Source organism: Chiloscyllium plagiosum, unplaced genomic scaffold (genome assembly GCF_037043375.1).
Source record: "Chiloscyllium plagiosum isolate Xiang-an unplaced genomic scaffold, Cpla_swu_hap1 HiC_scaffold_10, whole genome shotgun sequence".
Lineage (NCBI taxonomy): Eukaryota > Metazoa > Chordata > Chondrichthyes > Orectolobiformes > Hemiscylliidae > Chiloscyllium > Chiloscyllium plagiosum.
Window position 1 is genome coordinate 104,636,975 of NW_028270148.1, and position 16,205 is coordinate 104,653,179.

Genomic DNA, 16,205 nt, shown 5'->3' on the forward strand with positions numbered 1-16,205 from the left:
GTGACAAATGGTCCGTGTAAGTCCCAAGTTGCTACATACACTGGTGTTTATTGAGCGCGTTGAATGTTTGTGATCTGACCCTCTGGTAGTCAAGTCTGGCAATGATTTAGCCGTCTTATCAAATTGAAATATGGCTTTCTGTTGTTTGACCATTTTATTCACTCACACATGTTGCTACATCTGATTTCAGCAACTTTGTTACGATTAGAACAGTAGAGTTTGAGCGACATGACATCAGGCTTTGTGCCAGACTACTTTCCAAGTCATAATCAATCGTCATCATTGACGAGCCCTCACAGTTGAGGTTGACTCTCTTCCACTCTCAGGGCGAGTCCATAGCTGGTTGTCCAGACCAACGGGGCTACCACAGGCTTTGTTACGCTCAGGGCAGAAGGTAGAAAGAGGGTGGGCGGGGCATTGATGTGGGAGCACGCTCCTTGCGCTGTTTCCCCCTGACTTCTGCATTTTCCCTGAAGGCCAGTCTCGAGGTGCTCGATGCCTTCCCGGATGCTCCGCCTTCACTTTGGAATGGTCTTGGGCCAATGATTCCCAGGTGTCTGTAGGAGTGCTGCACTTCCCCAGTGAGGCCTTGAGGGATCTCTGAAACATTATATCCACCTGGGGCTCACCTGCCATTTTGGAGTTGGGAGCCGAGCACCTGCCTGGGGAGTCTCATGTGGGTCATGGGGACGGTGTGCCCAGCCCCCTCACAGCCATGAGTGCTTCGATGCTGGGGATGTTGGCTTGGTCGTGGACACTGGTGTTAACGCATCTGTCTTCCTAGTGGATTCACAGGATCTTGGACAGGCAGTGTTGGTGGGAAAGCTCCCGCACAAATCAATAGAAACTATTGTATTAATACAAACAGTGCAGTGCTGGAAAAGCACAGCCGGTCAGGCAGTATCCGAGGAGCAGGACAATCGATGTTTCGGGCATAAGCCCTCCATTAGGAATAAGGCTTGTGGGCCAAGGGGGCTGTGAGATAAATGGCAGGGGGGTGGGGCTGCAGGGAAGGTAGCTGGGAATGCAATAGGTAGATGAAGGTGGGAGTGAAAGTGATAGGTCGGAGAGGAGGATGGAGCGGATAGGTGGGAAGGAAGATGGACAGATAGGACAGGTCGTGACGGCGGTGCAGAGTTGGAAGATTGGGACTAGGATAAGGTATGGGAGAGGAGATAGGGAAACTGGTGAAATCCACATTGATCCTGTGCAGAGGGTCCCAAGGCGGAAGATGAGGCGTTCTTCCTCCAGGCGTTGGATGGTTAGGGTTTCGGGCGATGGAGGAGGCCCAGGACCTGCATGTCCTTGGCGGAGTGGGAGGGGGAGTTGAAGTGTTCAGCTTGGGGATTGTATTAATACCTATGGTACTGGTTCTGATGATGAATCATACCAAACTCGAAATTTTGTTTCTCTCTCCACAGATACAAAAGTCACTGTGTGTGTGTGTGCGCGTCAGATGCTTAGCATCCACAGTATTTTGCCTATAGTATACTGGCACCCGTGTTGTACATACATAATATCAGGGGGCAATTGTTCATGAGGGGTTATGCCACGATACCATGCTGGGGTGCATGAAAGTCAGTAAATTCTGCATGTGGGTCTTATTCAATCACTACCAAGAATGCTCATGATAGGTTTAATATAGAATTCTCCCCAGAGGACAGGGCTGTGCTGCTGGCATTAATAATAGAATCAAATTCTATTTTATGAGGTCAACACCTACCAACACCTCTTGTGTTTTAATATCAGGTTTGAAGGACAGAGCTCCGAAGGGTTGCTGATAACAGAACACCGAGATGTTGAAGTCAGGCAGATGACAGATGTTATCCCTAGAAGACTCGCAGAGTGAATGATCTCTCTAATCCGCACAAATATTTGGACATTCTGCAATTCAGCCTGTAATTTTCACCATTTTAAATGGTGCCACCTGTTTAACTTTGAGGCATTAACAGATGGCTGAAAAAAAATGACAGAGCATACATCGACTGGCAAAAGTTTCCTTTTGATTGGAGTGCCTGCAACTTTCAATGCTTGCTAGATTCACCCATGGTTAAATGTCACTATCAAAGCTGTTTCAAAAGAAATCAAGAGGACGTTCCAATTTCTTTTTTTCATCTCGAGTTCACAAGAATCACAGCCTGTAGCTGGAAATGTCAATGCTTTCCAGGTCTTGCCTTATTTTAAGCTAATTTTCTGGCGTGGAAAGTATCCACCTGAAGGTTTTCAGACAGCTCGATGGATCCACGAAATCATCACCGTGGAGCTGGTGTTGGCTGATGAGGATTTTGTAAAAGGAATCAGTGCCATCGCTCCATGTGAGTTTAAAATGCACTGCTGTCTGTAATTTGGAAATGCTTTTCTGGGAGGGAGTGGGGATGATGCTGGGGGAGGGTGTCAGGTAAATAGCTAACATGGAATGCAAATTTCAAATTCAATTTCTGGTTTTATGGAACAGATAGTTTGGAAATGGTGGCATAATGGACTTTGCTTCTCAATTGAGAAAATCTTCATAATTTCCTTTCTTAATTTGGTGTCATTGACAGTGAATAATTGGCAAGAATATTCGGCTATTTATGAGTATTAATTGGAGCTAATTTGTGTACACACTACTTGGCAATGGAAAGTTGCAGGGATGATACTACAGTCTTGTTTTGAAAAGGGGGGGGGGGGGCAACACCAATGTTTGGTGGCTCAGTGGTTAGCACTGCTGCCTCAACAGCGCCAGGGACCCAGGTTCAATTCCAGCCTCGGGTGACAGTCTGTGTGGAGTTTGTATGTTCTCCCTGTGTCTGCACAGCTTCCAGTAGGTGCTCCGGTTTCATCCCACAGTCCGAAGGTGTACAGGTTAGGTGGATTGGCCATGGCTTTTGTAGGGACGGCAGATCTGGGTGGGATAGTCTTCAGAGGGTCAATGTTGGGGTAATGGCCAATTTCTGCACTGTAGGGATCCTATAGACATTCAACGCTCTGTGTCCTGTGGCTCGCTTTAAAAAAGAAAGGGACTGCCTTTCCAGAGCCATCTGACGACACATTGGTTGGCTCACGGTCAGATTTCTGCCCTCCCCTCCCTCCATGTTTGGGGAACAAATCCTGTCTAAGACAGCAACAAGCCAATTGATTCCAGCTTCCAGTTGCCTGTCACATCAATACACCACCCTGTTCTCCTTGGCCAACAGCTCTATCTCAGGCTCGCCGCAGTGCCCCAGCAAAGCTCAGCACATGCTGGAAGAGCAGCACCTCATTTTCTGCTTGGGGACCCTGCAGCCCTCTGACTCAATTCCAGAATCAAGTTCAAAAATTTAGGGATGGAGCTCTCCTATGTCCTTACCCCAACTTTTAGTGTCAGGTTCAAGTGGGTGGTACAGGCTGTGCCCAAAGAAGACAGTGTTCTAGAAAGCAGACTCAAGGGCAAGCACGGAGATGGGCTTGGCCAGATTTGAAAGGCCAGAAAGTGGCACAGGGGACTCTTCCCTCATCAAAGGAAAATTGCCCCCACGCGTCGTGCCTGATACCACCACGTCTGTTAAATCCTCTTTGATAAAAACGTGATGGTGAGGTCATATGAAGCACTTAGCGTGGGAATGGGTATCCTGAAATGTCCTCTGCCATGCACAGATGACCAATTTCCCCTCCATCACACACCTGGAAAATGGGACACATGTTGGGGGTGGTCGGAACTTTATCTTCTTTTTCCAAATAAAGATTCCTTGGTTATTGTAGACAACCCAGTAATAAGTCCTCTGGTGCTCTCTATTGTCATCACTGCCTCCTCAGCATCTGACACCTAGTGGCGGGAGGTTTCAGACCAGGGGAGACATGGACACAAAGGAGACCAGCAGGGAGGGGAGAGCTGCCTTGCTTCTAACTGTTGGGCAGGACTGGCTTGGATTGGAGTGGGAAGAGATGGAAGGGAATGCTGGTAGAATTGTGGACTGGGGATGGGTGGGAAGTGGCATGTGGGGCTCAGTCCAGGCTGACGGGTGAAACAGTAAGTTACCAGGGTTGGTGTGAATGAGGCAGAGAGTCTAGCAAAGCAATCGAGACTAGCATCCTTCAAATGAAAAGGGAAGAGAGCTGAAAATGAAAGCAGTAAACGGGGTTGTCAAATGATTAAAAACATCAGTGAAGACCAATATTAAGCCAAATACAATTGAAAGAAAGAACAGTCAACCAAAATGTCAAAAGATCATAAGAGTTAGGAGCAGGAGAAGGCGGTTTAGCCTCTCAGTCCTGCTCCGCCATTTAATAAGATCTTGGCTGATCTCATCTCGATCTCAGTTCCAATTTCCTGCCCACACTCCATCATCCTTCAACCCATTAACTGATTAAAAACCAGTCTATCTCCTCCTTCAATTTAGTCAGAGTTCTGGCATCCCAGTGCTCTGGGGTAATCAATTCCCTGGATTCACACTAATTTGTGAAAAATAATTCCTCCTCAACTGTTTTAAATCTGATACCCTTATCCTAAAACTATGACCTCCTGTTCTAGATTGCCCCACAAGGGAAAACATCTGCTCCAGATCTCCTTTGTCAATCCCCTTTAACAACTTACATTGCTCAACTAGATGGTCTCACACCATTCTCAACTCCAGTGAGTAAAGGTCTAAACTACTCAAACTCTCTTTACCTTTCATCTCTGGGATTAAGCTAGTGAACTTTCTCTGGGCTGCCTCCAATGCAATTACATTCATCCCCAAGTAAGGGAACACAAATGCGTGCAGATGCACTATTCCAGGTGCAATCTCACTAAAGCTTTATGCAATTGTAACAACACTGCCCTGCATTATACTCCATTCCTTGAGCAATGAATGCCAAAATTGGCTTTGCCTTCCTTGTTACCTGATGTACCTGCAGACTAGCTTTCTACGATTCATCAGACCATGAATCCATTGTCAATTGTTGGAAAAACTCATCTGGTTCACTAATGTCCTTTAGGGAAGGAAACAGCTATCGTTACCTGGTCAGGCCTAAATATACCTCTAGATCTACAGCAATGTGTTTGACACTTAACTGTCCTCTGGACAACTGAGGATGGGCAATAAATGCTGGCCGAGCTGTCAATGCTGTCATCCCATACATGAATTTCTTTTTAAAATGCGAGAACACCCAAATCCCTCTGCCCTCAAGAATGTTTACGTTTCTCTCCACTTAGATAATAAGTTGCCTAAAATAAAGACTTTCAGATGGCTAATTGGACAGAAAATTTGTTATTTCTATCTTTTCTTTTTAAAAATCAAAGCCCTTTTGTCACAAAGTGAAATTTTCTCCATAGACTCTGTCGGATCTGTGGACAGGTATCCACACTCTCCTTCACTGACTCACAGTAGCATCAGTCAATCTACAATCTACAAGAAGTACACCAAAGATCCCTTGACAGCACCTTCCAAGCCTACGTCCCAATTCCATCTAGAGGGACAGCGGAAACGGACACATGGGAAAACCACATCTGCAAATTCGCCTCCAAGCCACTCATAATCCTGTCTTGGAAATAACTTACTGTTCCTTCAGTGTCACTGGGTCAAAATCCTGGAATTCTCTCCCTAAGGGCATTGTGAGTCTACCTACAACATGTAAACTGCAATGGTCCAAAACACAGCTCACCCCCACCTTCTCAAGGGCAACTGGGGCCAGGTAATGAAAACTGAGGCAGGTTGTGATGCCCATGTACTAAGAGAATAAAAACAAAGACTACTCTGAGTAATTACTGTCAACAAACACATCGAGTTAGACCCCATCTACCACCCCCTGAGAAAAAGAACAGGAAACGACATCACCGCAGGAAATGACATCACCACAAGAAATAACATCACCGACCCAAAGAAACCCAAACATCTAAATAAAAAGCAGGAATCATGTACACTGCTTCGCCTGAGGCCCACTGAAGATGTTACCTAGTAGGGTGACGAAACGTCTGGAAATGAACTTCCCAGCTCAGCGAACAAACCTACATCCAGAACCTAAACCTGAGCTACAAATCTTCTCAAAACTCGCTGAGTATTTTCCGTTTTTACTTCAGATTTTCCACGTGTAGTATGTTTCTTCTGTAAACCTCTCTACCGTCAAACTGAGTTTCAGTTTCACAGAAGTAACCTCAACAACGGATGCATTTGATTTTCTATATAATGAGAGATAATAACAGTAGCATTGTCAGTCATAAAATGAAGGGTGGCGAATTGGATGCAGTAAGTGTATCAATTTAATATGTAATTAAAACCAAGATTAACTAAGATAAAACATTTGAATTGAGAGATAAATCAATGTTTCTTAATCACTTGATAGCCCCACTATTACGTGAGTGTTCACAAAAACAAAGCAACTGTAATCCGATGATTTTCAATACTGCTTACAAAAATCCTGTCTATAGATTTCTTCATATAGTGGCTTAACCCAGGCTCACTACTCAGTAGCCTGTTTGAAGATATAAAGTATAGTAAAGGAATTCTAAGTACATGTTCTTGTTTTAAATGTTCATGGAAATTAAACACATTAAGTCCCTTGTAATTTCAGGTTACATCTTTGCAGTTTGACAAAACCTTTGAAAATCGGATTGTAGAAACAGGAATAGGAGAAGGCCATTCAGCCCCTTGAGTTAATTCTGCCAATTAAACAGATTATGGCTGATCTGTAGCTTAATTCCGTATATTGGGGCGGCACGGTGGCTCAGTGGTTAGCACTGCTGCCTCACAGCGCCAGGGTTCCAGATTCAATCCCCGCCTCAGGCGACTGTCTGTGTGGAGTTTGCACATTCTCCCCGTGTCTGCGTGGTTTCCTCCAGGTGCTCTGGTTTCCTCCCACAGTCCAAAGATGTGCAGGTTAGGTGAATTGGCCATGTGAAATTGCCCATAGTGTTAGGTGCAGGGGTAAATGTAGGGGAATGGGTCTGGATGGGTTGCTCTTTGGGGGGTCAGGGTGGACTTGTTGGGCCGAAGGGCCTGTTTCCACACTGTAGGGAATCTAATCTAATCTAATCTGCTTTCAGTCCACATCCTTTACTACCTTGCTTAACAAAAAATGTATCTACCTCCGATTTAAACTAACAACTGATCTGCATTAAGTGCCATGTCTGAAAGAGAGTTCCACTCTTTGTGCGTAGAAATGCTTCCGAAATCTCTACTCAAGGGCCTGGCCTTACCTTTTAAACTATGTCCGTAGTTCTCGAATCTCCAAACAGTGCAAATCGTTTATCTTTATTACCCCTGATTTTTCCTGTTGCACCAAAAACGTGTTTCATCTAATCAAGAACCGATGTATCTTTTTGTTCTGTATCAGGAAATTGCATTTCTCAGTACCAGGAAGAATCTAAATTACATTCTGCATTTCCATCACAGTGGCAAGTGTCCAATTGAAATCATGCACTTTCAATTAGCAGGCTGCCTTATGTTGTGTGAATACACAGAAATACAAATTATTGGCAACTGAACTGCTTCCCTCCGATGAAATTATTTCAGCAGGAATAAACGAAAGGTTAGGATTTATACAATGTCTTTCGTAATTGCTGGATGTTCCAAAGCACCTCACAGCCAATAACTGACTTCAGGAGGTACAGTCCCTGTTGTCACACCTAAAATGGGGCAGCCAATTTGCACACAGCAAGTTCCCACCAACAGCAATGACTAGATAATCAATTATGGTGTTGATGATTGGGGGATAATCATTGCCAAAATCACCAGAAAGAACGCCCCTGATTTTGTTCAAGTGCAAAACTATGCGTTTTTTTCCCCATTCACACAAGAGGGCAGTCTGGACTATAGTGATCATAGTGAGGTCAGCCAGTTCGACCTCAGAGAATATGGGTTCCCTGATTGGGGCTGTTAACCTGGCCCAATCAGGGAGCTCTGGCTGACAAATAGAAACTGAAGTGTCAGAAATTCTGACACTGAGAGCTGCCTCTGAAGAGGCAGTGATAGAGTCAAGGACTCTTCATGCATAAATAAAGGGTGACTTGGTGACGTGATACCAGCCTTGGTGGAGTTATTTCATGGTTCTTGTTCTGAGCTGGGACGTACAGTAGTATGGGACTCCCTCAGTAGTACACTGGAGTGGCAGCTCCTGCAAGAGACTTGAGTCCACACCATTTTCACTCAAAGGTAAGCTTACCACAAACTCAATTGAAGAAATCAACTGCATCTCAGTTGGTGTGAGTCCTGGCTCAGAGCTCTGACGTTGTGGATTTAAGCCTGAGATGTTTTCCACTGTCCAGCCATCAAACGGGCATGAATCAACTTTAAAACAAGAAGTGGAAGAAAGCGGAGTTTGAACTTAATGTGAAATAGATTTCGGAAATGTAGGTGATTCAGCTGGAATTTCATGCAGGCATTGAGTTACTCAACTGAAGGTGTTGATTGTGTCTCGGTTGGTTGCAGTCCATTCGAAACACTGTGTGGATTTGAGGCCTACTCCAGCGACTTCAATATAAAATCCAGTCTGATAAACCGGTGCAGTACTGAGGGAGTTGCTACACTTTTGGAAGTGGGATGAAGGCAAGGAGTCCCATAATACTGCTGTGAAGAAGCTACCAGGATGTTGCTCGGTATGGAGGGAAGGCTGAGGGACTTGAGGCTGTTTTCGTCAGAGAGAAGAAGATTGAGAGGTGACTTAATAGAATGGAGAGTGTAGTGTTGGAAAAGCACAGCAGGTCAGGCAGCATCCGAGGAGCAGGAGAATGATGTTTCAGGCATAAGCCCTTCATCAGCCCAACTCTGATCTTCAGTATCTGCAGTCCTCACTTACTCCTAGTTGACTTAACAGAGACATATAAGATAACCAGAGGGTTAGATAGAATGGATAGTGAGAGCCTTTTTCCTCGGATGGTGATGGCTAGCACAAAGCGACATTGCTTTAAATTGAGGGATGATAGGTATAGAACAGATGTCAGAGGTAGGTTCGTTACTCAGAGAGTAGTGAGGGCATGGAACACACTGCCTGCAACAGTAGTAGACCCACCAAATTTAAGGGCATTTAAATGGTCATTGGATAAACATATGGATGATAATGGAATAGTGTAGCTTAAATGAGCTTCAGATTGGTTTCACAGGTTAGTGCAACATCGAGGGCCGAAGGGCCTGTTCTGCACAGTATTCTGACCAATCATTATCCCTTAATCAGGCACTATATCAATGGAAGCTTTCCATTTGAATCTTTGTTCAGAAATGCTGGCCATTGTGCACAGAAAGCTATAACATCTCAGCAAAAGCATCACACTATTGTCACTGAAGGATAAACTTTCTTGCCCAACACATGGTTCAAGCCTACACTGAGCTGCTGCTTGCCCACAGCCATCCTTTCTCACGGTGAATCTATTCAGTGCTACTTGTCTTTCAGTATTTATGTGGCGTTAATTGCTGGGGAAAGCATTACTGCTTCAATAATATTTACCTTGGAATACTTACTCTTGGCATGTTTGACCAACCAAAAGGCCTCTGATTGACAGAGACATCATATTTTCTCTGTTGAGTCATTGCAGTATTCCCCGGAAAGCAGATAAAAGCAGCTGGACAGAGTGATGATTCGAGCAGCAGGAGATGGCTTCCCCGTTAGAGAGTTCAAAATTGTGCCGAATGTTCTAAGGGGAGATGTCTTTGCGCTGCTCCTCTGTCTCATTTTCCTGGACTGTGCGCTGTGCTGACCAAAGATAGACTGCAGCTTTACTCCTCATTCTTCTCGTGAGGTCCCAGCAGCTAAGCGTGAGAACACTCTGCAAAGGTTTTGACTCTGTGGGGAAACCTATTCTGCGAGACGCTAGGTCAGATGGAACACAAGACAAACTTCCAGGACAGGGGAGGCTGGTTCAGTGTCAGGCAGAGAGAATTATAGTGACTAGTCCATGCATCAAAGACAATGAACAAGGAAGTCACATAGCAACTCAGCTATTTCACATATATCAGCTTGTAAGTGGCACATACTAGTAATGGCATAAACACATAAAATCACTTGCTTTGTTAACAATACATAGAAAGATATCCCAGCATCATCATTCATGAAAATGAATGACTTCAAAGTCTTCTCACTAACTTATTTTACAGTTCACCGAACTGAATTCTTCTACTATAATGTTGCACCCAAATCTATCTTGTGACAATTACCTTGTAGAGGGAGTTAGGATGAAATTTATCTGCAGTCATAAGGGTATTAATAAGGGGCTGAGTACGCACATTTGTGGGGCACTGCTGTTTGAGCACGTGTTGTTGCCTATTCTCACTGATTGTAGCCTACCAGCTAGGAAGTAGAGGATCCATTTGCAGATAGGAGTATTACAATGGGAAGTGCTGTCATCTTGGAAAACATTGAGATCTCCACCAGAATGGAGGTAGGACCTCAAGGTTGGGGGAAAAAACTCTGACTTACAATTTATGTTCCCACCATGAAAATTTGGGTCACACTATTCAGAGTGATGAGAGAGGAACAGACTCTGATAACCACTGGCTTTAATTTATAAATAAGAAGCACTTATGAGGTCATTTCTACCTTTAAATAATCACCCAAACCCTTCTAAATGTAGAATAGCTGGTCATTCTAAACTTAAAACAACACATTTACTCAAAAACAAGAACTTAAGTTCTATAGTTCTAAAACCCAAGGTCTTACATACTTTATGCACCCAGTTTGCCTCAGAATAATGCAGAGATTAAATTAGTTTCTAAATGTGCTCTGGTGGTGTCTGCTCAGAGTCCACATCTAAGCAATCAAGTGCAGTGAACACAGATCAGTTATCAGACTCTCATTACCTAGCACAGAACAATTGCACTATTGACTGCTACAGGAGGTGTAAACATTAGATCAACCTACACTTACTTCTTCAGCACAAAACAGCACCTAAGTTAGTCAATAACCAGCAGTGTAGAAATCCACATTGTGGGAGCCATGTGTGTCTGATTGAGGTACAGAGAAAAGTCAATGGTGCAGAAAGAGCCTAATTTCTACATTAATTAGTCACGTGTCTACCTTAATTAACCACATAGTTACAATATAAATTATTTGCAAATGGTATGAAGGTCCTCAATCTATGGAGTATTGATGATTTCGTGGAAGTGCATTGATGTTTCAGTGGTAGAATTCTTGCCTGACTTGGGTAATGTCTGAATTGGAATCCTGCTCAATGCAGCAAGTGTTTGATGGAGGTATTCAAAGTGATCAGGGCCATAAATAGAGTTGGAATGGAAAACAAATGTCCCCACTAGTAGAAGGATTAAGGTCACTGGCAAAAAAATACCAACAGAACATGAGGACAAACCTTTCATATACAGCAACTGACTGGGATCTCAAAAACACGGCCTGAGAGTGTAATTTTCTTTTGATTTGATTTATTATGTGCCGAGATACAGTGAAAAGCATTGCTTTCCATGCTATCCAGACAAATCATACCTTACATAAGTACATCAGGGTAATAGAACAGAATGCAGAATATAATGCTACAATTACAGAGAAGGTGCAGAGAAAGAAAGAAAGATCAACTTTGATATATGAGAGGTCCGTTCATAAGCCTGATAATTGTCTGTTCTGGTCTTGAATCTGTTAGTAAGTGTTTTCGAACTGGTGTATCCTCTGCCTAATGAAAGAGGGTGTAAGAGAGTATAACCAGGGTGGGAGGGATCTTTGATGATGTTAGCTGCTTTCCTGAGGCAGTGGGAAGTGTAGGTGGACTCAGTGGATGGAAGGCTGGTTTGTGTGATGGGTTGGGCTATGTTCACAACTCTCTGTAATTTCTTCTGGTCTCGGGCAGAGCAGTTGCCATACCAACTTGTGATGCATCCAGATAGGATGCTTTCAATGGTGCATCTATAAAATTTGGAAGAGTCATTGTGGACACGCTGAATTTGCTGAGCCTTCTGAGGAAGTAGAGGTGTTAGTGTGTTTCCTTGACGAGAGCATCAACATGGATGGACCAGGATGGATTGTTGGTGATGTTTATGCCCAGGAATGTAAAGCTCTCAACCATCTCCACATCAGCCCCATTGATACAGAGAGGGGTGTGTCCTCCATTCTGCTTTCTGAAATCGATGACTAGCTTCTTGATTTTGTTGACATTGGGGGAGAGATTGTTCTCCTTACAAGGTACCGCTGAGCTCTCTACCTCTTTCCTGTTCTTTGTCTCATCGTTGTTTGAGTTCTGACCCACTTTGGTGGTCTCATCATCAAATTTGTAAATGGAGTCAGAGCTGAATTTGTCCACGCAGTCATGAGTGTCTAAGGTGTATAATATGGAGCTGAGTACACAGCCTTGTGTTGAGGGTTATGGTGGAGGAGGTATTGTCGCCTATCCTTACTGATTGCGGTCTGTGGGTCAGGAAGTCAAGGATCCAGTTGAGAGGGAGCAGAGACCTAGGTCTCAGAGTTTGGAGATGAGTTCAGTCAGAATTATGGTTTTGAAAGCAGAGCTAAAGTCAATATACAGGAATCAGACGTAGATGTCCTTGTAGGTGTCCAGATGTTCCAGGGATATGTGTAGGGGCAGGGAGATGGTGTCTGCTTTGGACCTATTGCAATGGCAGTCGGAGAGGCTAGAGTTGATGTATACCATAAATTATCTCGCAAACTACTTCTTAATGACGGATTGTCAGAGGCACCGGGCGGTAGTCATTAAGGCACTTTGCCTGATTTTACTTTGGCACCAGGATGATAGTGGTCTTCTTGAAATAGTTGGGAACATCAGATCAGAATAAGGAGAGGTTAAGGATGTGTCAGCAAATATTCCTGCCAGCTAAGCTGCACTGGATCTGAGCGCATGACCAAGGGAAGCTATCTGGGCCAGTCACTTTCCATGGGTTCACTCTCAAGAAGGCCAATCTGATGTCTACGGCAGTGACTGTGGGTACAGGTGCATTCGAGGCAGTTGGGGCATGTGACATCATCTCACTGACCTTCTGTCCAAAATGAGCATAGAACGCATTGAGCTCATCGCAGAAGAATGCATTGTTGCCAACAAACCTATTTGACTTCACCTTGTGGCCCGTTATATTAGTTGACATGTGTACATGTGGTTAGTCCAGGACTCTAGCTTAGTCTGGTATTGGGATGGAGTTGGGATCAGTGGAGGCAGTCAAGAGGGAATTGTTATCTGAAAAGGTAGAATATACAGAGTTATAGAGAGAATGTTCACGCTAATATACCATTCACGTATGACTGTGACCAAATTAGGTGCCATTTTGTGCCTGAGAAATCATGGGATCAAATGTTTATATCTCTTGTGATGGTCAATGGTAACTGACCTGTACCTACTGTGCTTGATTGCTTTGTCTTGGATGTGGACTCTGAGCAAAGTAAACCAATACCACAGATATATTTGGTGGCAATACTCCAGTAGGTAAGTGCTCCCTCAGAGAGCCAGCACAGATAAGGCAGGCTGAAAGGCTTTCTGGGCTATCGACATCCTGTGTTTCTGAGTGGATAATATTGGTGGGAGGGAGGTCCCTGTGCCTGTGAGGGGAATTGCAGTAACCATTGAAATGGAGAGACATTTATAATCAGTCAGGTTGGAAAAAAAATAGAAATTTCAAACAGTAAGCCTTCTTAGGGAGGAAGGCTATTCAACCCTTAGTGTGTATATGCTGCCTCTTCAAAACATTGTACAATTCACTGCACTCCCCTGCTCTTTTCACCTGATCCTGCCCTTTTTTTTCCACTTTCTTTCTCTCTTCAATATTCTTGTAAAAATTTCATCTGCTGCTACCATTCTTTCAGGTAGAGCATTCCAAAGTGTAATAATTCTATGTTAATGGTGTTTTCATACTTCTTGTTTAAACAGCAAACGCAGATCACTGAGACTAATCAGAAAGATATTTTTTGCAAATGACAGAGCGAGCAAGGTCAATGAGTGAGCTAATCTCATCATTTAATTATCCTGGGTTAAATATTGAATCTCTCCAATAACTGCCAATTGCTTACACTGTTAAATCCTGAAATGCATTCCAGCAATCCTTCAGTATTACCAAAGTCCACGGTCTGCCTGGGGAAAAAAGGTGAGAGACTTTGATTCTAAAGCTGCTGCACCTTTGGGGATGTTGTAAAATTAAAACTATGGATCTGATTAAGTCCAATGGGGTCGTACCTCATCTTAGACCATTAGCCTGAACTTGGCAGAGTACTTGGCGTGCATTAAAACATAATTTCTAAAGCACTGTAATTCTGAATAATCCACTTTTGCAGCTGTTTTTGTTTTTTTCTAAAATACGGAACTCCATAGGAATGGAGTCGGCCATTCAGCCCCTTAAGCCTGCTCCACTATTCAATAAGATCATGGCTGATCTGTGGCCTAACTCCATATGCCTGCCTTGGGCCCATATCCCTTGGTACTCTTGCTAAATTAAAATGTGTCCATCCTAGATTTAAATTGAAACAATTGAATTAGCATCAATTTCCATATTTGTGGAAGAGTGTTCTATCACCCTCTGCTTATAGAAGTGCTTTGTAACACTACTCCAGGCCCTAACTCTTAGACTATACCCCCAGGATTGTGGAATCTTCAACCAATGGAAATAGTTTATCTTTATCCAGCCTTTCTTTCCCTGTTAGCATCCTGAAGACCCTGCTTTGATCGCCTTCTAAATTCTAGGGAATAAAAGTCTAATTTGTCTAGTCTCTCCTCATAAATGAATCCCTGATGCCCAGGGATCATCCTTGTAAACCCATGTTGAACGCCCTCCAATGCCAAAACATCCTTCCTGAGCTATAGTGCCCAGATCTGCTCTCAGTATTCTCAGTAGGATCAAACCAGAACTTTGTATAACTGCAGCATAACATCTTATAGAATCCCTACAGAGTGGAAACAGGCCATTTGGCCCAACAAGTCCACACTGACTCTCCAAAGAGTAACCCACCCAGACCCATTCCCCAATTACTCTACATTTACCCCTGACTAATGCACCTAACCTACACATCCCCCTGAACATTATGGACAATTTAGCATGACCAAGTCACCGAATCTGGTGAATCTTTAGACTGTTGGAGGAACCCAGAGGGAACAGGGTGAATGTGCAAATGCCACACAGAGAGTCACTCGAGGGTAGATTCGAACCCAGGTCACTGGTGCTGTGAAACAGCAGTGCTAACCACTGAGCCACCGTGCCACTGTTATATCTGCAGCCTTATATCCCAGCCCTTGTTCTAAATTCATTTTCACTCATGTTCCCAGTTTGGATTTAAGGTCTTGTGGGGAGGGAGATGGATGGAGCTGCATCGCAGAGGCAGAATTCGGACATAACGGGAATTCAGGAGGAGCCCCATGATTGCTGTGGTTAGGAGATGGCATGGAGGGACGAGTCTAGAGGACAATTGAGGGGAAGGGGGAGGCCAGAGGCCTCATGTTGGGACTGGAGATCTTCGGAGGGTATTGGGGATGACTGTGTCCCACTCGGAGAGGTTTCTGAAGCAGCTGCTTGAATCCAGCTGCTCATTGGGAAGGTTCCTATCTCTTGGAATCCACCCAATCAATCCATAATGGAGCCCCCACCAGTTCTCCCATTCAAAGAAAGTTCAAGTTGAAAGCATGAATTGAAATGAAGCTCACAACATTATTACTGTAAATAAAGTTCTGCCTCCCATCTTGGATTGTGTGTTTGCCATTCACCTGCCAATCTCAGTTACAATTGGAAATGGGGAAGGCTGGAAGTGGCTTGCATTAGTTTACTTAATAAAATCATAGAATCCCCCTCAGAGTGGAAACAGGCCCTTCTGCCCAACAAGCCCCACACTGACCCTCTGAAGAGTAACCCAGCCAGATCCATTCCCCTACCCTATATTTATCCCTCACCAATGCACCTAACCTACACATCACTGAACACTATGGGCAATTTAGCATGGCCAATTCACCTAACCTAACATGTTTGGACTGTTGGAGGAACCCGGAGCATCTGAAGGAAACCCACACAGACACGGGGAGAACGTGCAAACTCCACACAGACAGTCACCCGAGGCTGGAATCGAACCTGGGTCCCTGGTGCTGTAAGGCAGCAGTGCTAACCACTAAGGCACCGTGCCATCCAAGATTTGTATTGTGTGATTACATGATTTGCATATCAATTATATCCAAGTTATTATTTTCCCATACTAACTGGACAGTGCCAATTTGTGACTTGAAAGCCAGAGCAGTAACCTGGTATCACCTCTGGACATCCATTTTGGTCAGTATTCCCTAATATTTCGGTGCACACTCTCTGTGGAACGGAAGATGGCGACTGCCTGTACCCACCAATCACAAGAATTGGCATCAG